The 25,040-nt window shown below is 35.5% G+C and overlaps 1 protein-coding gene across 1 annotated transcript in view; it reads left to right on the top strand.

The window, feature by feature from the left end:
- The window catches only part of LOC140743600 (uncharacterized), a 235,745-nt gene that overhangs the window by 104,990 nt on the left and 105,715 nt on the right, over positions 1 to 25,040 (top strand). The window lies entirely within an intron of this gene.

Here is a 25,040-nt window from a genome sequence, read left to right as displayed (position 1 = left end):
ACACTTCGAGCCGAGCTCCATGACCGCCCGATACAAAGCGACTCGCTCAAATGTTGCCAACCTCTAAATATTTCACTTCGAAAAATGCATTTTTTCGTACATTTTACAAAATGGCTGACACAAGGTGCGCCATCTGATTTAAAAAAAATAATATTGCCATATGATAAAATTGAGGATACAATACGGCCAATAAATCAAAAATATCGAAAAAATATTAATAAAACCACCACGCTACGACCCCACAAACACACTTCGAAAAATGAAAGATTTCAAAGTCAAATATCTCGGCGGCCATCTTGTTTTTCCAATTTTTTCTAATTTTATCGTAACAGTCGTCCCACAATTAGCCGAAAATGACACCAATCTCAGGTAGGCGCGCAGAATAAAAAAAAAGTTGAAAATCGCAGGAGGGCCGCCATCTTGAATTTTGTATGTTTCCCATTTTTCCTATAACCACCATTATTTACCGAAAAAATATCTCATACATTATTACTACCCCCCACCAATAGTTTAGGCTGGGCTACTCGAAATGTCAAAAAAGTGAAAAAAAAAATCTAGCTCCCAGTGTTGCCAGTTAATTTGGATGAAAATGGTCAAATGTCATTACGACCCCCCTGACAAATACCCATGTAAAATATTTTCATTAAAAATGTTTCTCCTTCTACTTTTTACATTTTTGAATGGAAAGTTCCAAAAAAAGTATGAACGAAGAAAAAAAATCCTAAACCTGGCAACACTTCAAGTCACACTCCACAACCGCCCCATACAAGGCGATTCGCTGAAATGTTGCTAACCTCAAAATATTTCAATTCAAAAAATGCATTTTTTTATACATTTTAGAAATTGCCTGACCCAAAATCCGCCATCTGGTTAAAAAAATAAATAAATCCGATTTGGTAAAATTGAGCATATATCCGAGAAAAAAAACTAAAAAAATCAAAAAAATATTTAAAAAAACACATCAGTGCCACCCCGCGAACACACCTCGAAAAATAAAAAATTTCAAACTCAAGTATCTCGGCGGCCATCTTGTTTTTTCAACTTTTTCTTATTTCATCGTATCAGTCGCCCTCAAATTAGCCGGAAACGATACCGATCTTGGATAGGTGCAAAATAAAAAAAAAAGTTGCCCAATCCAGCTCGGCCGCCATCTTGAATTTTGAAAGTTTCAGATTTTTCCCATAGACACGGAGGCAAATAAAAAATTCCACTCATACATCAAACCCACCCCCCACCACTCCTTCAGGTCGAGGAAGTCGAATTTTTGTAAAACTGAAAAAAAAAATCCTGCGGCCAGTGTTGCCAGTCGACATCGACGAAAATGGTCAAATGTCATTACGACACCCAAAAAAAATATTCCTGTGAAAAATGTTCATCAAAAATATTTCTCCTTCTACTTTTCATATTTTTGAATGAAAAGTTTGAAAAATTGTAAGAGTGGGGAGAAAAAAACTCAAACCTGGCAACACCTCGGACCGAGCCCCGTGACCGCCCCGAACAAAGCAAATCGCTCAAACGTTGCCAACCTCCGAATATTTCACTTCAAAAAATCTGTTTTTTTCATACATTTTACAAATCGCCTAACAGACGACCCGCCATCTTGTTGAAAAAAAAAATTAATCCGATTTGGCAAAATTGAGGATATATCCGAGAAAATTAAAAAAAAATGGCAACAAAATATTAAAAATCCCAAGAGATACGACCTCCCAAAAACACCTCGAAAATTGAAAAAATTCAAACTTAAATATCTCGGCGGCCATCTTGGTTTTTCATTTTTTTCCAATTTCATCGTAACACCCACCCGAATATTATTCGAAAAAGAAACAAACATCAGCATAAAGTCAATAAATAAAAAAGTTAAAAATTTTAAATCGGCCGCCATCTTGAATCTATGGCATCTCATATTTTTCCCTTTGCCTCGGGGGGGAGAGGAGAAAAACCGCCATAGACAACAAAGTCGCTCCTAGACGGCAACATGGAGAACGCATGCCATTCCTTACAGGATTATATATATATAATATGCATACCGTATGTGTATAATTATACTCATTATGTATATTACGAATAATAAACGTAAAATTACGTAAAATAGTAACTAATACAAGAATAGAGATTTATAACGGTATAATACTATTTTTCTCGTAAAAATAACTAAAGCTCGGGCGTAACAATATAAATAAAACATAAGTTGGCGTTGGCGCCGTCATAGACGGGATTTTGATCATTCAACCTATAACCTAGATTGATTACCGAGATTTACGACCCAGATCGTTAGGTTATATTTACTACAATACACGGTTTACTACAATATTGTAATGTGGTTACATATACACTATGTACTTAAACAACTTTTATATCAACATTCGTATTGTAATACGTATGTTAAAATCATAGCACATTATAATCGGGTTACTTCTTTCAAGGACTCACTCAAGGTTAAGACTTCTTATGAATGAATATGAAAATGTAAATTTTAAATTCTATGAAAGCTTTAAATATCATAATATATTTGAAATTTATAAATGTATGATCGTCTTCGTAAAACATTAAAGTCATTGGGCATGGATCTCCTCTCAGACCGAGAAGGGCTTAGGCTATAGTTAACCGCGTTGGCCAAGTGTGAACTGGTAGACTTCAAACGTCTTCGAGAACTTCTGTCAAAGAACTGTCAGGCGTGTAGATTTAATCATGATGCTTACCTTTGCTAATATAACAATTAATAATTATTTTTAATACTCACATGAAAGAAACACAGTTAGTACATACTCATTTAATAACCTTTTACCATTTTAACTATTCCAGGTTAGAATATATAATCAAATATGAATACAAAGCATGTTTATTTATACGAAACATATTCACCTAACCAAGCTTATCACACAAGTGTAATATCGGTTATACCATACATAAACATTTACAGATTTTACCTCATTTCTATTTGATTACTTTTACACAATACTAGTAGTATTTTAAAATAATAACCACCATATTTACCTTTAACACATCAATTACTTATCTTACATAGTTTCCTCTTACTTACAAGCTGTCTGCGATACGACTACAAACCGACTAACCGAGCGAACGTTATCACAGCCTTTTATAGGGATTTTAGATGCATACTACCTGCAATATAAGTGTATTTTATTATCAAACTACCTATTTTAATATTTATTCTTCAATCATTGCTGTAAAGACGACAACACACACAACTTTAGAAATCAGTTGTTTTGCCTAGAATTCCAAATTCAAACTCCCTGATTGAGAGACCGACTTTCAACCACAAAGTCATGATTGCTTTATTTAGATAACATTTGTGAAAAAGTGATAGTATTTATTTATTATAGTACGATTTTTGCAATCCGGAAAGGACATGTAGATACACCGAGCCGAACATCACGAAGGCGCGTATATCACAATGTTCGCTTCGCAAAGCTTACAAAGGAACATGACCTAATTCCCCCAGCCTCATTTTGACATCAGACAACAAGACGTATGGCGAAGTTCCATCCTTACATTGTGCAGAAGTATCTTTTGTTCGCGGAGCTACCTGCTATCCTAATTCAAACCGCCGCGAGGTGAAATTCTTGGTCTCTTTGTTTAAAGTTGTGATTCATTAAGACAAATGTGAGAATCCAGTAGTGTTTTGACCTCTGACTTTTTTGTCCAAATCAATTGTTCGCAGGTGTCGAGTTGGGTGCATATTTATAATTAAACTAGTGGTGCCCGCGGCTTCGCCCGCATATTAAAGAAATAATATGACATACATACTCGTAAAACGGAAAATTTGTACCTGCATTGGAATGACAGTGGTGCCATCTGTCGTAAATTTGTCTTACCAACTTCCAAACCCTCGTGGGCTCTTGGACAACAACTTTGCTAAAGATCATCACTTGATCAAATGCATAGTTTCCGATTCTATAACTACTTACGAATTAAAAATTAATTAAAAAAAACTTTTCCCACGGACTAAATTGTGAATCTAAACCATTCTCAAGTCCCCTTGAGCACACACAACAAATTTCATCAAAATCAGTCCAGTCGTTTAGGAGGAGCTCAGTGACATACACACGCACATAAGAAATATATATATAAAGATTGGCCGAGTACCTATCGAATGCTAAGTGTTCCGTACTACTATTTATTGTTTGTTAAATTGTGAAAATTTAACTGTACCTATTCTTAATAAATAGAAAAATACAGGTTTCTTGTCTGTTCGTCGGACTCGTTTTATTTTTAACGTTTTTTGATCCCTATTAATACATTTATATAGTCATACACCATGAAGACTTTTCTTATGTCTTAGGAATTATTAAGAAACTCAACTAAGCACCGAATAAAAATATAATAAGTGTACACGTATAATACTTACATACCAGAAGATTTTAATTGCCAAAAGAAGATATTCGATTTGCTGTAATATTCTCTAAACTTGCGAGGAGGGTCTAAAGTTCTCAAGAATCATTATAAGTTGTGAAAATTAAAAACTCGAGGATATTTAGTGACACGTCAAAGGAAAACTAGCGTAGTATTAATATCACTAACAAGAAACCAAACTACGTTGATGAGTCTTCATCTTCAATCCGTCAAAGTTTACGTGAGGCTTTCATTAATATTCGTCTGAAATATCCGTACCTACTCAATATTAGTTTTAATTAAAAACAACATGTTTTCATAAAGTTCTAGGTATACTACTAATAAGAGGTATTCTGCTAATGATTATCTTCTCCTTATGGTTTAGTTAATTTAAGAAATCTTTAATTTCGCTTCAGTTCAATTTTGGTGTAATGGAGAACTTCGCTTGCTAGAATAGTTTCTTTACCGTTATATTATGTTATATAATCTTATTATATAAGTATTCGTAATTATTTCTTTCGTATAAAATTAATTAATTCCTAATAAACGTTTTTTGGAAAATCTATCTCATCCGGGCGGCCTACTCCGTAGGTATTATTGCCACAAGATTGTCACTGTTCATACGCTTATAATCGCGCTTATACTTGAAAGTGGTGGAACCCTCTGAGGTTCTATTCCGGCGGCACCACCGCCACACCTAATAAAAGCAGTGTTATGCGCTGCTGTGTTCTGATTTGAATTATGTGGTAAGGGAGACATACTTTTCCGAGGCATTCCAGCTTAGTCCTCAGGTGTAGCAGCACTCAGGAGGTAGCAGCAGGAGTTTAATGTCCGTAGAGATAAATTGAGCCTTACGTCCATTATTATTAATTATTCTGCCCAATTTTGACCTACCGAAGATCAAAATTTCACAAGTATGCAGAAATTGACAAATTTCGATCTTTGGGAGGAAAAAAAAGAATATTAATAACTAGCGTTATTGAGTACCAAGTAACAGTACATGACCAATCCCCATGTACGCGTATCAGCAGAAAAATATTGAATACGATATTGAGAATGAAAATAGCAAAATTTATTTTCATTCTCAATATGGTTCTAAGAATGACAAGAATCGCGATTAAAGCCGCGTGTCGGGATGCTGGCCGCAATATGAAATCGCGAAGACGTATCCGACGCTATTCCATGCCCTCTCGCTAGCCTCTATAATATTTAACACGATCGACCTCAATACAGAAAATATGAACCTGGGAACAAAATGTTTGAAATACACCGACATTTTTCATGATTTTTATGCAGTAAAAGGAAATAAAACTTTAGTATTTATATATTGTGGTTTGAGAGATAGAGTTCTATGACACACGGATAGATAGCGGTGACCATGAGCGATAATAATATACGCCCCTTCATATCTTTTGAGTATGAAATTTTTAGTTAACTAGTGGTGCCCGCGGCTTCGCCCGCATTTTAAAGAAATAATATGACATACATAAACGGAAAATTGTACCTGCGTTGGAATGACAGTGGTGCCATCTGTCGAAAATTGGTCTTACCAACTCCCAAACCCTTGTGGGCTCTTGGACAACAACTTTGCTAAAGATCATCACTTGATCAAATGCATAGTTTCCGATTCTATAACTACTTACGAATTAAAAATTAATTAAAAAAAACCTTTTTCCAGGGACTTAATTGTGAATCTAAACCATTCTCAAGTCCCCTTGAACACACACAATAAATTTCATCAAAATCAGTCCAGTCGTTTAGGAGGAGTTCAGTGACTTACACACGCACATAAGAAATATATATACTCGTATAACAGATGGATCTAACATCCATATATGAATACTATGTTAACCTGGCCATGGTGAAATAAAAATACACGTATGATGATAAAATAGTTAGATTTAATAAAAATAAATAAACTTAAAAAGCAACCATGTTTTTCCATGTGCTTATCATACTTGCAAATAAACTTTTCAGCTTAGAAAAAGGTACTTCTTGTACTTTGAAGGGCTCTGAGAAACGCTTCGGGCTCTACTTTTATTTAAATGCTCACAAGTAAGAATAAATGAACCTGTACTTTTAACTTTAAAATAAAATTTTCAAAAATATATTTGCATTGAAGAATACATTTTACATTTTGCAAAACTTTTATAAATTTAAAATAACAAGATCGGCGCGCATTGAGTGTAGGTAGTTATCTACTACATTTGCAAAAGCTTTGTTCGCTCTGTCATACAATTTTAAGGGTCATGCGTCTGTGCAAAGCTCGATTTATGAAACACGTTGAAGAGAGATTCACGGGAGTGAAGCAGTTACTGGAAAGAGAAACGTTATTTATGTTCATGCAGTTGTACATGGAAGAGATTTGTCACAAGAAATTCGTCGTCAAGTGCTTACTGTCCCACTGCTGGGCATTCTGGCCGGGTCTCCCTTTCAAAGTAAGAGTTACCCCATAGTCAACTGCGCTGGCAAGTATTCGTAGACTTCACATACTTTTCCAATTATTGTAAAGGACTTGAATTATACAGGTCTTTTCACGATGTTTTTCTTCACAATTAAAGTGGGTTATAATTAATTTCTAATACGCACATAACTTAAAAAGACAGAGGTGCGTGCCTGGGATGCGAACCTCGAACCCCTCGATCGAGAGGCCGAATTTCAACCACTAGGCTATCACTAGGCTATAAAAATGTTTATTTCAAAAACACTTTTCGTAGGTGTAAACTACAAAGGTACGAGTATTTTTATATTGACGTTTAACGGAACTGACACAAGTAGTAGAATTTCAGCGCTAGAAATATTGAATATCGGCATTTTTAATATTATGTCTCCATATTGGATTTTCAGAATGTTAGTGATCGAAGTTCTGGGATAACGATTGTATTGCGTTTTATTTTCTAAAAAAATGCCTGTTTTCGAAATGGGGGACACAGATACAGAAATATCTATAGATGCGCTAAGTGCTGCTACGCCTTGGGTGAACTTATTTATTTTGGGTAGTTTTGCCAAAATTACTGTGTGTTTGATTTTTAAGTGAGACATACTTTTCCGAGGCATACCAGTCTTCACAGATAGCAGCACATTAGTGGCCGGTCTAGGATAGGATTGTATTTTTTTCTGGGAAGATTACAGATTTCTATGGGCGGCAGTAACCACTTACCATCAGGTGGACTGTTCGTCTGCAACTGTATTATAAAAAGTAAAAATTGAAACCGTGACTTATTTATATCGGAATCAAGATAATTATTGACTTCCTCGGCCACTGCAGAGTCTAATTGAATTTTATTGTCTCGTTTACAGTTTGTTTTTTACTTATTTATACAGGAACCAAAATAATTATTGAATACCTTGGCCACTACCTAATTAAATTTGCATTATAATCACATGACCAGTCAATAACTAACTTACCGTAGCAGTAATTACTTAATTGCCTATGGCCGCCGCAAGCCTCAGCAACCAATACTACCGCAACTGGACACCATACGAGTATGTCATGCATATCAAGTCACCTATTATCACGAGAATTAGTTATAAATTAATTAATCAATTAAATCTGTGTTCAACGATACATGAAATTAATTTCCAGCAGTAAAATTGTATGTATGTATGTAAGTTAAGGAAAATTCATTAAGTATGATAAGCGACAACTTCGTAGCTTTACGCACTTTTTCCATAGACTTTCGCTTTTTATAAAGCCTAGGCTGGGTTTCCTCTCTCTATGAGAAAGATTATAGTTCAGAGTCCACCGCGGTGTCCAAGTGGGAATTGGCCTTGACTTGCCTTTGACAGCTTTTGTATAGATTTATCAGGTATGCAGGTTTCCTCACAATGTTTTCCGTCAACTTTACAGCATGAGGCAATCAATGTCTAATACGCACATAACATTGAAAAATCAGCGATGCGTGCCTGGGAATTGAATCTCGGACTCCTCGATCATGTAGACGCGTTCCAACCACTAATTTATCACTGCCTTTTCTGTTACAAAATTTAGGGCAAAATATAAAAAATTGACCTCCGACTTTGCGGTAGCCACAAACGTGACCGGGTTTTAGGCGCGCCGTTGTTCTGGCCACGGATAAAATCTGAGACGGCGGATGGATTGCGTATTCCACATGCGTCTTGCTATCCAGGACCCATGTTATAAAGTAGGATTATCCTAGATCGAATCAACCACAAACAAGCTAAGAATTCTGGGAATAGAAACTTTGGGGAAAAAAGTTCACGAATTATTTGGCCTGCCAGGTTTTGTAGTGTGTTTTATTTGTTCAAGCGAGAAATTTAGTTAGCGTAATTATCTACTTGGGAAATGATTTAAGTTATTAGATTAGCGATTCTTCTGGCTATCTAGGGTTCCATAGCCAATGGAAGAACAGGACTCTATTGTGACGTATTGTAGAAACTAATAAACAATTTTTTTAAAGAGTGCATATACATGTACTATTTTCGGCTTTTATGATGAAAAATACTAAAAATAAATAAAAATTGTTGATACGGAAACCTCCATACGCGTGTTCGTGTATTGATATGCTTATAACATACAAATTAAAAATAAACTTAAAAATATTTTTTATAAAAACAAAAAGCCCGAGTGCTTAAAAATGCAGCCCATGTTACTCCCATTTAGAAGAATCCAACGACAGCTCGTATGTTAAAATTAATCAAGCCGTTTGGTGTGTAGGACGTGTCATTGAATGGACGTAATTACATAGATATATGTACGAGTACATACTCGAAAAATAATCATAATACTCGTAAATAAGAGAGTTCATCCGTCATATTTATCTCTTTGGTAGATTTTTTACCTACCTAGAGGACAGGACAATTTCAGAAGGCATTTATTAGTAATTCCTTTGTGTTTGAGCAAGCAATTCGAGCGAGTTACGTTTGTCCTGTCCTTTATTCAGGCAATTAATAGGGCAGCGTCTGAGGCGGCGAGGCGCCAGACGGTGACAGTGGCCGTTAGTACTGCGACTACGCCAATTATGATTTACGGTTTAGCAAACGTTACCTCGGCTACAGACTCACGCCGAGAACCCCCGAGAAACGTGAATGTGATAGCATTCTTGCCTTCTCGTTCTCGTGTTCGCCTGTTCTCCGATCGGTGTCGGTATTTTTGCCCGCTTCAAGGGGTTTCTCTGAATTTCTGTGTTCTGTCTTCTGAATTTACGTCCATTCTGGATAACGATCGAGAATGTGAATGAGAAGGTCGCATGAGTATAGATGTGTTCTCGGTTCTCGCGCAATTTTTCGGCGAGATTTCTCGGCGAGACAACTCGCGTGAGTCTGTGGCCGGCTTACTTTTGGGATCGGCGAATCGCGTTTTGTTTGCTTTGCGATTATTAAACTACATCATGTTTTAACGTGTGATGGGTTCTAATCCTTCTCCATCTGTGCGAAGACCCCGTCAATTGCGTCATCAAAACGTCGAAATATAGGTGTCTTGTTTGAGAATCCCAATTTAATTTTCAGAATTTTTTAAATGAACATTTTATTAACAGCGTTGTGCACTTTTTATAGTGTGTAAAACATGTTTAACTCGCGTCAGGACACGTGACCTGATCGAAAATTTGTAAAACGGCAAATCAAACTGCAAAAGTCATGTCATCCGGTGTAAGCATAGAAAAAATATGTTAATGGGAGTCAGTTTCATCTTTTTTTATTACATTTTATTATTCAGGTTAGGTTCGAAGTTTTCACTTCTGCTGGCACTCACGGAGTGCAACCCGTTGTGTTTTTGCATTTGTTGTTATAGCGGCCATCGTAATACCTACATACTCTGTAAAAAAATCAAGTGTCTATCTCTTATGGTTCAAGAGATATCTTTTGGATAAATGATCTGATAGCATCTGAATAAATAAATTTGTTAGGGTAATAAAAACATAAGAACCAATTTTGTTTACAAAAACTTGCGCCACACACAGGACCGTAGAGGGCAGTTACTGAGAGGGCCCATGACGGCATAACAAAGCGTCATGCTATTTGCCGTCACGGTATACAAGACACTTCCACCCCACAGGCGATCCAATAGATGTTTCACATCAAACAGCTCTTAGTTTGCAAGACAATACCTTCTCCCAAGATAATAGCCGTTTGAGAGACATAATTGAAATGTAATCAACGTCATAGACGCCGGATAAAAGCAATCTATCCAATTATTGCCCACTAAAAATGGAATTTGACAATTTCTAATAGGCAGAAAAGATCAAAGTAAGATAATTGGTAGGCAAAATTGAGTAGACGGATTACTAGTGATTATTAATTTTATAATTGGCGTTAATTTAGAATTCAATCATAATAGACTGACTTGATAACCTTCTACGTGTCTACTTGTGTTCGGCACGTATCAGGGCTTGGAGCACTAAATAACACTAACCATTAGAGCTTGTTCACTGCTCAAAGCTCAGAGGAATAAATCAACTTTGTGCTTCCCACTAAACATCGGCACTAAGTAATTTAATTAACACGACACGAGCAAACACGTCATCAAAAGACTCGGTGACTATATGTCCTCATTAGCCATATGTCGTACATTTGGCCTGGGTCACATCGATTGTTCTAGAAGCCTATATACAAGCGCCAATGCTTAGAAATCATGCCATTCCCATTAATACTCCTAACCGCAACGCCTGACACATGTCATTTCCTAGGATATGTGCTGGTTTAAATACACGAGTATTACTTATGTAGGCGTGTGATTTGAGCTACTTTCATCGGCTATTGGTATCGGGCGCTCATATAATTTTCTTCGGAATATAAATGGTATATTATCATAAAATAACGTATTGCTAAAGGTGTGGAGGCTATCGAAATAGCAAATAAGATAATGAATGCTTCATCAGTAATTATATTCTGCCCTTTTGTCCTCGGCAAATAATATTTTTATTAAATTGCTCTGGATTTGTATAAGAAAAATCACCATCTTTCTTATTGAATTATGAAAGTACATATAAAAAGGACAAAGGGTAATTTTTAACAAAACACATTTTTTCACGTATTCTCATAATAACATTTTTAATTTTAAATTAACCAAATTTTGTCTGGCCTGAATCCACTTGCCGTATTTTGTTTCCATCCATTAAACTGATAGGTCAAGGTCATCCTTAATTCTGCTCTCATATTAGGTATGTGATGCAAGCCAAAATTACATTGCGGATCAAAGGCCATGGTGCGAAGCGTGCAAACTTGCCCCGAGGCGTAGCGACACATTTGTGTTTGAGGACTTTACGGTCGGTTCAATATGTCCACTGCGTGATGTGTGTAATCATAAAGTGTTGTCCGTTTGCAATACAAATTATGCATTAATTGTAATGTAATTTTTAAAGATACGAGTACTATATTTGAAAATTATTAAATAAATCAAAGAACATACATTTTACGTTTAGTGCGACATTTCAAAATGTTATTTCGAGCACACATAATAAAGAAATACGGAAATTGTTAGCGGTGGAAACGTCAAATAGAAACTTATTATAATAGTGACGTAGTATACTTGCTTTTTAAACACAACCTAGATTTACATTTTAATTGCACTAGAGGTTTTAGAAACAAGTGCTGGTAACGTAAACGCGGTAACGAGCCTGTCGCCTCCAGTTACTACGAGTAGCCGGTGACGCTTTTCGCACCTTGAATTCCCTTTTATTCCCTCTTTGTTTATCCACGATCTCTATAACAAGTATTTTAAAAACATTGTTTATACCTAAATCTTTAAAATCCGACTTGAAATATAGAGGCAGTTTCTGTCATAGACAAAGCTTCTTCTTGTGGCGTGATTCAGGAGGCACCACCGCCACACCTATCTACCGAATGACAGCAGTGTTAACCCGCTGCTATGTTCCGTTTTGAAGGGTAAAGTTTCCATTGTGGTAAACCTTACTTATCTGCCTCGTTCCAACTTAGTCCTCACCAACATATCTAACATATAAGAATCTAATCTTTTGTCGGGTTGGTTACAGATGTCAGTGGGCACCATTACCTACTTACCACCTGAAGAATAAAAACTGAAAGAAGTAAGCCTATCGGTTGACACATTAAGTTCGTTTTCGCATTTAACATGTGTATTTCCGCACGTGAAAAATGTGGTTGTCTGCGTGAACATTAGCGTAATTAGCGGTATGCGGTCACTGAAAACACACATAGTGATAAAATAAATACAAGAAAACAACAACTCAATGTACTTTAAATCAAAATTGTAGTTGTTTACATCGCACGAAAATCAAGAAGAAAAACAATTAGCTATAAAATTATTTATAAAATGTTTGTGTTTCATTCGAGAACGTAAATGAACGAGGAATAAAAAGAGAAGAATAGAAAAGTACGAGATGAGGATTGAACGCGTTAAATATCCTGTGATTAATTTACGGAATTAACGCTTTTTATTATTATTATCTTCACGGTTTTGCATTTCGCATTCGTTCTGTTAATTCCTACATTTCCGATGAATATTGAATGAAATAAAATAACTACCTTTTAAAATGAAAGCTAAGTAAGTGCAATCAAATTGCAAATAAATATTGTAGAGTTCTTTCATGTTTTACTTTTAACTTTAATACAGGATGTTTTCAAGATGTAATTTCATTTAAGGTGGTAGAACCCTTTGTGGTTTGACTCCGGCGACACCACCGCCACACCTGTTTCTACCTAATAACAGCAGTGTTAGGGGCTGCTGTGTTCCGGTTTGAAGGGTGTGGTAAGAGAGATAGATGTTTCCGAGGTGTTCCAGCTTAGTTCTCAGGGGTAGCGGCGCGTTTGTGGCCGACCTCAGGTAGGAATATCTAATCCTATCTGGGGTTGATTACAGATGTCCACGGGCGGCAGTAGCCACTTACCATCAGGAGGACTACATGCTCGTCTGCTACTCCAATGTAAATAAATGGAAATAACATTTTTTGCGTATAAGTGTTGTTTGACGTAATTTAATTTCGATTTGTACGATTTCTTTCTAAAATGGAGCAGCTTGATGGAGTATGCTCCAGATATGTGGGGTTCTTAGCTGATTGATAAATGCCATTTCAGTAATTTAGATCCCAGATTTCCTTTCAGAAATCCTTTCAGAAAAAATGACATACTTTTATGGGACAATACACCAAAGCTCGTCAATAGCTATAAAACGAAACAAAATCGGTAGACAATGGGATAGATTTTTAATCTATTCGTTTATTGCAAGTTTCCACTAGACAGAGCACTTCAATTTATTAACCGACTTCAAAAGGGAGGTGGTTATCAATTCGGTCGGTATCTTTTTTTTTATGTATGTACACGAATTACTTCGCCGTTAGTGGACCGATTTTAATAAATCTTTTTTTATTGTATAGAGACGAGCTGGAAGTTGGTCCCATTTAAATATGGTTAGGATCCATTTATGAGTTCTGGAGAAAATGAGGAGAATCCATGTAAATATAACAGCCATATCTTCGTCTTTATTTTCGTGTGTGTACAATTGCTACAAGTTGGTCCCATTTAAATATGATGGGGATCAGAGTGGGTTCCTGAGACAAAATATGTAACTCCTCAACCGATGGGTATAATTGAGTTTTGTTTGAATATATTTGGTGTAGGTTCTAATGAAATTGCAAAACCAGTTTATCATTGACTATTTAAGGGTCTGATAATGTGGCTCGGAGACAAAATATTTATAAAATAAGACAGACAAAAAAATTGGTATTTTCTCTAGTTTCGGTATATTCAAGAAACGGCACGCTTATCTCTATCGCATGCATGAATTATCTTGCTGTAGTCTCTTCGCGACTTGCATACGTGTGGGTAAATTATATTATGAAGTAAGTGTCACGCGTGCGGCACAAATAAAAATGGCCGCTTCAATATCTGAGTCGCGCTCGTAACTTGTTGGTAACTTTCTCAAGATACAATACATTCAAGAAGTGCTTGGGATTTATATAAGTAAGCAATTGTAAAACAAACTTAACTAGTTGCTCGAAGTTGTCGTAACTGGAAACAGATACATTTTCACGCGACAGCTATTTTAGCTCTCAAAAGATTTATATTATGCTTAATGAATATCTTGGAGTTGCTGAAGAGTTTTTCTAAGCACAAAGGGTTCTATCATATTTAAGAGCTATCTAACAAATACTCGTACTTTTTTATGTTTAGAAATCACAATATCTTAAGAAGCTTAAAAACCCTATAAGATAAAGACCAAAGCTATTCTGAGGTACGCATTTCAGAAATAATACTGTGAGTAAAGTTAAATCCAGTTCAAAGAATCCAGGACAATCCTGTAGCAACTGGAAATAGAACTAGAGCAGGAAGAGCAATGGAAACGTGTGCACTGAACCAGAAAACGCTAGATTCGTAATATTTTATTAGTAGGTATTATAGATAATAGATAATAGAGATTGCGTATATTAAACGATTGGTTTTTAATTATTTAAAAATAATTTTGATATGTAATATTGAGTGGGATGAGTATTGAGTTTCGTTTTGTAGTGGTTCATATTGGTAGGTTATTAATAACAGATGGTGTGTGAAAAAAAATCAACTATCCTATTATATTAAACGAGCAATAAGTTTAATATTTAGAGAAACAAGAATGTCGGTCAAATGATCTTTATAATTCATTTTAAGTGGATGTATTGGACTTTTTTTACTTGAAGTCACGGGTTTATGGTAGCAAGCCTCAGACCACCACATCTCTAAAGCAGAATATACGATTGGAATGCAAAGTGTTATCGTAAATATGTGTCCACACTGGTGGAAGATACTTGACAGATATCATCTTTTCTAATTTGAAAAATAAGTTACAGGTCCAAGTCATAGATTAGTAAAGATTATCCTAACAAGAAAATGTAACCAGTGCTGGCAATTGAAATTGTTACTGTCATATATTTTCGGGTTTGATATATTTGTATTCGGCCAAATTATTCGGCTATAGTGCCGAATATGTTCGGTTCGAGTATTTCTATTTTCTTGTATACACGACATGGTACAGGACTAAAACACAAAACTTCTTATATAAGATTTATGTTATATTATAAGTCAAACTCAAATCCTGTGAAGAATATGTTAAATAATGCTAATAAAATAACGCAGTTAAAAAAATAGTTTTTAGATCATTTACGAATTAAACGACATTTCTTCGCACTTTTTCTTCGATTTCATGTTTTTGCACCACTTAACTGCACATGTCGGCATTGTTGCGCGTAAATTACACCATGACAGCCATTAAATGGCTGACACATTTGTCAGACGTTTAAGCCATTTAATGGCTTCCTTCGATTACGAGGTATCTATACTTACGATGGTGAGATATCTATACTTATATAGGGTCCAAGTAATTATTTCCTTTACGCAAAATCACTTTTTTATTGAGTACAAAAATAATTCAAAAACAAAATTGGATGATTCATTTTGCGCCACCCCGTATTACTACGCTACGTCTACTGATAAATTTATGATTACATAATATTCAGGTTTCGACAATGCATCAGTAGAATCCGAAGAATAGATTAAGGTAAGTGGATCTTCACTCCGATCACCGGAAACCTAGATCTAGAATAGCTTTTCTTGTTATAAAATGTGAACGCTCTTGGCAGTGACAAATTGAATTAGATATATTATTCGGTAGAACTAGACTTGTTACTTAAATGAATGTTGGATAAAAGCGTACGTAACGATATGTATAACTTTTTTCATTTTCTTGAATTGTTTTTGAAGAAAACGTCTCTAGCGGCAAAGTGTACTTTTTGTAATGCGTAAAAAATAAGGCGTAAGGACACGTGGCCTGATCGAAATTTTTTAAGACGGCAAAGCAAACTGTAACAGTCAAGTGTCATTCGGTGTCAGCAAAGAAAAAATACTATTTGTGTCCTAAGATGTATTTTTAGATTACAAAATCAATCAATAGGTACATTTCTAACAGTAAGACCGCAGTTGTTATAATACATTAGGTCCTTATCGAACATACATACATACAAATTAAAGTTAAAAAAATTATAAATAAAATATTGTGTATTAAAAAATTAAATAAATCTACACTTTTATAGTTAATCAAATTTAGTCCGCATGACATTGCCGCAGCTCCACCTACCTCGAACACCGCCTCGAAAATCGTCAATCCTGATAATCCTAATAAGGAGAATGGGACAAGATTATTAAAATCGTTACTGTAATCGGTTTTTGATATTTGTTCAAAAGATCGAATTAAACCGTTGAAAGTAGATAAAAATCGAGTTCAAAGATTCCGTTACATTCATAAGTACAAGTCAAGCTAATAAAAGCGTAGTAATTATAATATGGCATTATATATCACCATATCAAATTTGTATCACTTTGTAAACTCGTGATATGCTCAAACTTATTCAAATTACATTAAATATTCAGAATCTTACTCGTACATGCGCCCGGGTAACAATTTATATGAAAGTTTTTCAGGGTCAACTGTAGACAGGACCCGCTTGCTCAAAGTTATTACTTTCGTCCGGAATAGCGCGGTTTAGTCAATTGCAGTCGCAATGTAGGTAAAACTTTGTTCGTCCGTGGTCACTGCAATCTGTTATTTATTACAACTTTGAATAAATAAGTATTCATATTTGTATAATTTATAAGTGTATTAATATTTTTGCATACTTAGAATGAACACTAATGCAAGATATGACTACCTACATAGCGTCACCGTCATGATACTACGAGTACATATCTTTTGTGTGTGGTGTATGCATATAAATTAATTTATTACTTACTGACTTTATCGCCATACTCAACCCATTTCTGTGTCACTGCTGGAAACGAATCTGTTGGACAGATTAGGTAAACAAAAGCTTTATTTCCTCTCCTCTCAGACTAAGAGGAATCAAGCTTTTGGCTACCTAAACTGCCAAAATTCGAAATGTGGTAGATAAAAATACGTTGAGAGTAGAGCACTACCTCAAACACTCCACGTTATTCTTTAATTATTAATATCTTATATATAAAATTCTCGTGTCACAATGTTACTCGTAGTTACCGTACTCCTCCGAAACGGCATTTTCTCCAACAAGCGTTGAGGACGGCCACCGGGAGGGTTTTAGTGCTTTAAAAATCGCGTTTTCCCCTCGAGAAGAAAAAAAAAAAAAAAAAAAGGTCAACTAGTACTTATATAAAAAGTATACATCGCGCAACGGAGTGAAGATTCGATCAATATAATTTAATATACCTTTCTGCGTTCTACGTTCCAAGTAAAGCGGACTATGTTGGAGGGTTTCATAATAACACAATATTGCTGCAAAGAAATCTATTTCAATATTTCTGAGATATAGTTCTCAGCAAGATTTGTAAGAAGATGCAAAACACCACATAATTTACGGAATTCTGATTTCCAGTCTTCGTATATACCTAATAAAGATCATACATCTATTGCAATACATTTATTGTATAAGGTATTACTAATTACCAATTATTTCAGAACATCTCTGAAATAAATGTGAAACGTCAGTCAAAAAGGTGGCATTAACCTTGTAACCTTGAAACCCCGTGTAGGTCACACATTGGTCAGCACAATATTGACTTTTGGCTTTTGGCTGACAAAGGGACACTCTGCATTTAATCTCTTTGATTTCGACGAACTGCGGAAATAGTTCAATTCGTTATTTGTAAACGCGTTACGAGATTAACAGCCACGCAATTTGTGGATTCAGTGGATTTATCAATGAAATGGAATGAATGCGGACAATTTAGTAAAATTGCCCATATTAAATTATTATCGAGTATGTAATGAGTTAGACTAAGTAGCTAAATTGCTTTTAGCATAAACACCGATGATCAAATTATTATCGTTAATTACTTATTCATTCAAAATTACTTATTCTAAAATCTAAATTAATTCTAAAATCTCAATGTAGTACTTGTAATATAATAAATCCGAAAGTATCTCTGTCTGTCTGTTTGTCTGGTTGTCTCTTCTTCACGCCTATATCACTGAACCGATTTTATGAATTTTTGTACAAAGACAGTCTGAGACCCGAGAAAGGACACAGGGTAGTTTTTGTCCCGGAAATCCCACGGGAAGCAGGGATGGCGATCTAAGATCGATTAATCGGAGAATCGATCTTTTGGACCAAAACATCGATTATCTTAATCGATATTAATAAGAATTTAGTCGTAAACTATGCATTTCATCAGGTGATGATCTATAGCAAAGTTGTTGTCCATGAGCCCACGAAGGTTTCAGAGTTGGTACGACCAATTTTCGCCAGATGTCGCCACTGCCATTCCAATGAAGGTACGAATTTTCAGTTTTATGTATGTTAGTATGTCATATTATTTTCTTTTAAACGCGGGCGAAGCCGCGGGCGAAGACTAGTTATTCTATATTATTTATCTGACTGCGGACCAAAATGTTTTCGTGCCTAGCTATGTACAGTCACGAGCATAAATATATGACTATGGGCAGATTAGCAAAAATATCTGACCCAAGAACGAGTTCAGTAATCTGCCTGCAAGAACGCAGCAAAAATATCTGATCATAACGTTGATCAAATAATTGTGACCACTTTACGAAGCAAAAATATGTGACAATATTAATCTATTCACTTTTGTTATTCCGGCTCAAAATACAACTCGAACGTCAAGCCGCGTTCTTTTTCTTTTTTATGCTTAATCATAGAATCGTATCAGCCAGTGACTTTATAAATAAGAACTTATTATTATAAAAATAACACATCATGAAAAAAATACAAAATAATTAATTAAAATAATACTATAATAAAAATAAATTGAATAGGTTTCTAATAATACACTATCAATCAATTCCTAAACGTTACTCGGCAGCGTTGAATAAAAAGATCTACTACCCACGTTTTAATGATAAAAATATATCAAAGCGACATCATAAAGATGGAACTTATTTCTCCGATAATATTGCTAATTGTATAACTTGGTATTGCTAATATAAATAAATAAAGTTACATGTATCAATTAACTGTTGCGGTAACTTCTTTTTATATTTTTATCTTAGTAGAATTTTCGTAACCATTTTAGTTTAATAAAGTATAATCAATATAATATTGTAAAAGTCGTTAGGACATATAATTTCTGTTGTATACAGGGTAAAATAGAAGATTTTCCTATAATTTGTCATTTAATCCCAGAATTTATTCCGTATAAGGGACACTATCCGATAGCAGAATTATATAAGGTGTGTATTTTTTTTTCAAAATGAACTGGTTCGATCCCCGTATATAGGGATATTTTAAATAATTCGCCAAGTACGGGTCAAACTCGCACATGGAGGCTTCCGTACCACCAGATGTTTACTATTTTATAAAAATAAGTATAATACTTATTTTCCGGTTGTCTTTTAACCCTTTGGGTACGGGTCCTTAAAAACTAAAGATGCAGTATTAGTTTTTATCAATATCGGCCTCGTAACTCCTTTTAGCATTTTTCGCTAATCCTTATAGATTCGGATTTGGAAAATTCACTCTGGTAAAATATATTTATCCTGTCTTTGTCTTTCACCCTGTTTTTTTCTTACTTAAATAAAAAAATATGAAAAAATATTTATAACGTGTTTTTTGCTCATATTCTTTCTCCGGAAAAATACATTGGCCCCTTTGACCGGTAGGTTGATTGATATTTGCATCAAAGATATTTGTAAATTATGTCAGATATTATTGCCCTTTGACGTCACATGTCATAACACATGTCACAATTATTTGATCAACGTTATCATCACATATTTTTGCTGCCTATAATTGTCAGATATTTTTCTGCGTTTGTGCAGGCATATATTATTGAACTCGTTATTGGGTCACATATTTTTGCTGATCTGCCCATAGTCATATATTTATGCTCGTGACTGTACATTGTACTGTAAGTATCATACTTGGGGACGCCATACATCGCAAACGAATTGACGGATTTTAATAATGAGGTGTCGTTAGATTCGTATAAATTCTGGGACTGAAATAGGCTATGTTACATCCATTCGTCATTTAAATATATTTTAAGCAGTCGCTTTGTTTGTTTTTTTTTAATAATCATTGCTAGTGTTTGGTAGTTATCGACGAGCTTTATTGTTATAAACAAAAAGCGGGCACCCTTATCGGTCTGTGAATTTACAACAAATCTAAAATTAAACAGATATAACCATTAAATATATAATAATCCAATAATCAATCCATGTAATATTTTATCTACCGACATTTACAAATTTCAGGCTACTAGTACTTGGTAAAGTTTGCTGCAAAGATATTATATTCATCATCATCATCATCATCATCGAAGTGAGATATAAATTATGAATTTAGAGTTCAGATTTGGGTCTGGGTGTTTATTTATTTGTCCTTGTTTGTCCATGGCACCCATGACATAGAACCCCTACTGTGGGCTATTAGTTTAGAACGCGTTATTATTAATTATTGTAACTTATGATGTCAAAGTTTACCTCCACTGAAGGCAAAGCCGCGCGCATAATGTAAGCTACAACTAAAATTATCGTGAAACAATTTATAGCCCTCAATCAGAATAATTATTGCCAATCCGGCTCCAAATGCGATTAAAGGCAGCGAATCGACGATATGTCAAACATTCATTGAGTGTGCGATCTACGTACTGCCGAATTGTTTTTCGCCTCAAAATGCACCACAATAAACATTTATTCCCCGAAATTGCAAACGACATGTATTTTCTCTTGTTCCCTATATTGACGAAACAATTTAGTAATTTGTATTGACAGTCAATTAACTTGCTCGCCTTTAGTTAGGTTAATGAGGTGCGTATCATCATTACACAACTAGCAATTTATGATTTACGGACAATAGCCTCACTATTTTGAGCATAATTTGCTTTGTGTATAGGCGTTTTGGTGACTAGCTGCCTTCGGACGCGGATTCGAGAACGCTCGTTTTAGCGACTTTTTGCACAGGCGATAGTGGTAGCTCCATATGAATAATTTGAACGAAGTTTGACAGTTTCTGCGTTTTTTCTTTGGCTAAATCCACGCAGTGTTCTTCTGGACGTCCTGTGTCGGGATCAAGGGATCACTCTCTGTAATATCAGGATGCTACGAGAAAAAGCACTCGTCCGAGGCCCGACGGAGTTGACCGTATTGACAGTTTCTGCCAGCTAGAAATTACACTGAATAACGTAATTAATAAGAAAACTTTTTCAGAAAATGCTATAACAATTCAAATAATTTTATTATTGTATCCTTTTTTCTAGTTCAATATTATTCATTTAATTTAATTTTGATTAGAATTATTACATGTGACATATTTGCATACCCTTTGAGTTAGGCTCAACTAATGTATTCCACATATAATGTATTTTACCTTATCCTGCAATAAATGAATTGAATTGAATTGAATTGAACAATCAAATCATCAGCTGATCGTCATATTTCCTCACAATTTGTAGTATCAAGTTATGACTAGTAATCAAATGAAGACTAGCGTAGATAGAACTTAGCCTCACAAGAAATTATTATACCCATACCCGTTTGACCCAATTATTAATATCACTCCGCTTTGCGCGATGCGACCAACATCTGTATGTTGATTGCCTGGCTAATATTGTTAGTACTCTGTATACATATGTTACGAACGTAGAAAACCAAATAGACTGCTAATGAAAGACAATTTCTTGTAGTACATTACTTAAACGAACTATTTAAGATAAACACTAGTATTATACCTAGGTCTCGTCCTCAGAGTAACGGGTAAGTATAGAGTGAGATTACACGGGTATGAACAGCAGGTATAGGTTAGAATATCTTTCGTATCTTACTTTGAGGAGGGGGTTCAGAATTAGGAAGATCTTCTTTTTCACCGACCTTGAACTTATTACGGAACGTTTATTCCTTCTATCTTTAGGCTTACTTTACTACCCGCTTATCCTACTTCCAGTGATTACAATTTACAACAAATCTAAAATTAAACAGATCTATGTACTATTTTATCTACCGACATTTGCAAATTTCAGTACTGGTATTGGTATGGACGCACTCTATGCTAATTATAACTCCGAGGTCTCATTATGTTTGCACAAACCTGTCACCCTGCAGTCCAGCTCATGTTTATTCGTAACTTACCTTCTACAATATCAAAAAGTAATAACTTATGCTTTCAAAACCGCATGACTAATAATAAAAACAAATTAAACAAATGACTGTAGTTATGTCATCAATCCATAGATGTTCTATTGCTGGGCTCGGGCCTACTCCCAGAATGGGAAGAATTAGGTCACAGTACACCGTGTCCCTGTAGTTTCGGGACCAGCATAGGCTACGGTATCCCCTGCCTGTCGTAAGAGGCGACTAAACGGGGGCTTCCGGGGTTGCGGGCGGCAAGAGTGGGAGCTCGAACCGCCCGGTAAGCGACCCCGGGAAGGGCGGCGGTATGTGTGGTCGCATACCGTCGTACGCACCAAATGGTGTGGTGAGCGTCAAGCTCACCTGGGCCGAGCCCGACGGGGCAACGCGCTTAGAGGACTCCGGTTGCGTTCCTTTGGAGATCCCGGAGCCCTCTACGCAGCGCTGAGGACGGCCACCGGGGGGGTTTTATTGCGGTAAAAATCCCACATAACCCTGCATCGCTCCCACGGCGCCGGGTACCTTTTGAAGGTTTCCCATTCGTAAACAAAAAAAAAAAGAAAAAAACCAACAAAAAAAAAGGTCACAGTACACCGAGCCGGCCAAGTGCGTATTGGTAGACTTAACATACCTTTGAGAACTTTTTTAAATCTCTCAGATATACATTTACTCACATTATTTAAAATTTTAGAGCTAGTGATAATGTATTTTTAATGCGCACATTACACGGACCGAGGATCGAACCTCGACCCCATCGGTCGAGAGGCCGAATTTCAAACACTATAGCTGCTTAAACTTGTACCTATTAATTATTTAATTTTGGCTCCATTCATTGTCCATCCTTAATGATGCATCTCCGATTCAATATCCGTTGAATCAAATTGACAATATCTTGAACTAAGCTGTCAATTGATCTACTCATCTTACATGTAATATGGAAGACATGATACGTCTATCTGAATTCGATTTCCATTTTGTATTGTAATAGTTATTGGCACCCGATTGTTCTGGTGATCCCTATGATATGTGTTTAACAAAATGACAAAGCGCTAATCGGACTAACACACGGAAGTTTCCGTACCACAATGTGTTATTTTTTTTGATTTTACGATTTTTTTATCGTATCAGCCATAAAAGTAAATGAATTGTGAAAATTTGAACTGTCTTCCTATTACGGTATAAATTAAAGAGAACAACGCCAATAAAGGCGTTTTCTTATAGTCCGATAGGGACCCCCATTTTTTATTTACTTATTTATTTTAGGTATTTGTTGCCATAGCGGCCACCTTTTATGTCTATCTATTCTGGGATCCCCTAATCACAGCAAGATATTAATACGTTCATACATTATGTGGAGAACTATATATTTTTTATTACAATATATATACCTCTATACCAAAGCCGAGCTGCGTCATATAAGCTACTCTTAAGTGTAACGCTTGTTTTTCCTTGGCCTTCGGCGCCTAAGAGCTGGAGCTTACCTCGTCCGACAAATTAATTAATGCTACTAGTATCTTGGGTACACTTCCTCCGGGCAGCGATTTGGCTCATTTGTTTTATTTATATTTTTTTTGTGTTTATCCTAGTAGTTTTAGTTTAAATAGTGTTTAATTGTATATTATATCTTATATATAAAATTCTCGTGTTACAATGTTAGATACCGTACTCCGAATCGGCTTTACCGATTTTCACCAAATTTTATATACATATTCAGTAGGTCTGAGAATCGGCTACTATATATTTTTCATACCCCTAAGTGATAAGGGTTCTTCACCCATAACATTTTTTTATTTATATGGCAACACAACGTTTGCCGGGTCAGCTAGTAATAAATAATAAATTATCCATATATTAAAAAAAATGCTATATATAATATTTCTACTTTACAGCAGTTTAACCTACACGTAAATTTTTTTTCAAGCAGGCAATATATCACATTAGACCTACTTATCTCGATCGACATGACGCGTTATCATCGCATAAACGGCGACAGGCGGTGTAGTTATCACTCAGCGTTTAATGACATATTTTATTTTACGACACATAATGCTTGTGGTCCAGTAACGCCGATGTATCAAAAACGATATGGAACATTAAGTGAAGCGAAGCGTTTGTAGGTAGCAATTCCCATTAATTAATTTTTAAATCGTGCAACATACCCCGTGATGCCCTAGTAGTTAAGAAACTCGGCTTCTCATTCGGAAGGGCAGCGATTCCTCCCAGGCCTCTAATTTTCCGAAAGTTACGTGTGTAGTAGAAATTAACTATCATATGCTTAATATCAAAGAGAATGTCGTGTTGAATCATACACGTCTGAGAGTTTGAAAAATGTTGACCGGGATATGTAAAGTCCAGCAATTCACACTTGGCGAAGGAATACCTTCTCAGTTTGATAGGAGCTCTGCGCCTATAAATCTGTTTATCTTGTATCGGTTAAAAATATACGGCTGTAGGTTTGCTTGAACGTAGATTATTGTTTAGTAGGAAATGAAACGAAACTGCAGCATTATAAACTTTTGTATTACCTACTCTTTGTGAAGAAAATAAGAAAGTTCGTGTACGTAGCAAAATAATCAGGGTTAGCGCAATATTCGCTACTTAATCATGCGCTGGCCTTTAAAAACATGTACATATAAACACACGTATGTATGCGTAGCCATATTCC

Source organism: Epargyreus clarus, unplaced genomic scaffold (genome assembly GCF_041222505.1).
Source record: "Epargyreus clarus isolate Ecla_fem2 unplaced genomic scaffold, WU_Ecla_fem_2.2 ptg000007l, whole genome shotgun sequence".
Taxonomy (NCBI): Eukaryota; Metazoa; Arthropoda; class Insecta; order Lepidoptera; family Hesperiidae; genus Epargyreus; species Epargyreus clarus.
Note: the sequence above shows the minus strand (reverse complement) of the source record. Positions and strands in the feature narration are given on the sequence as shown.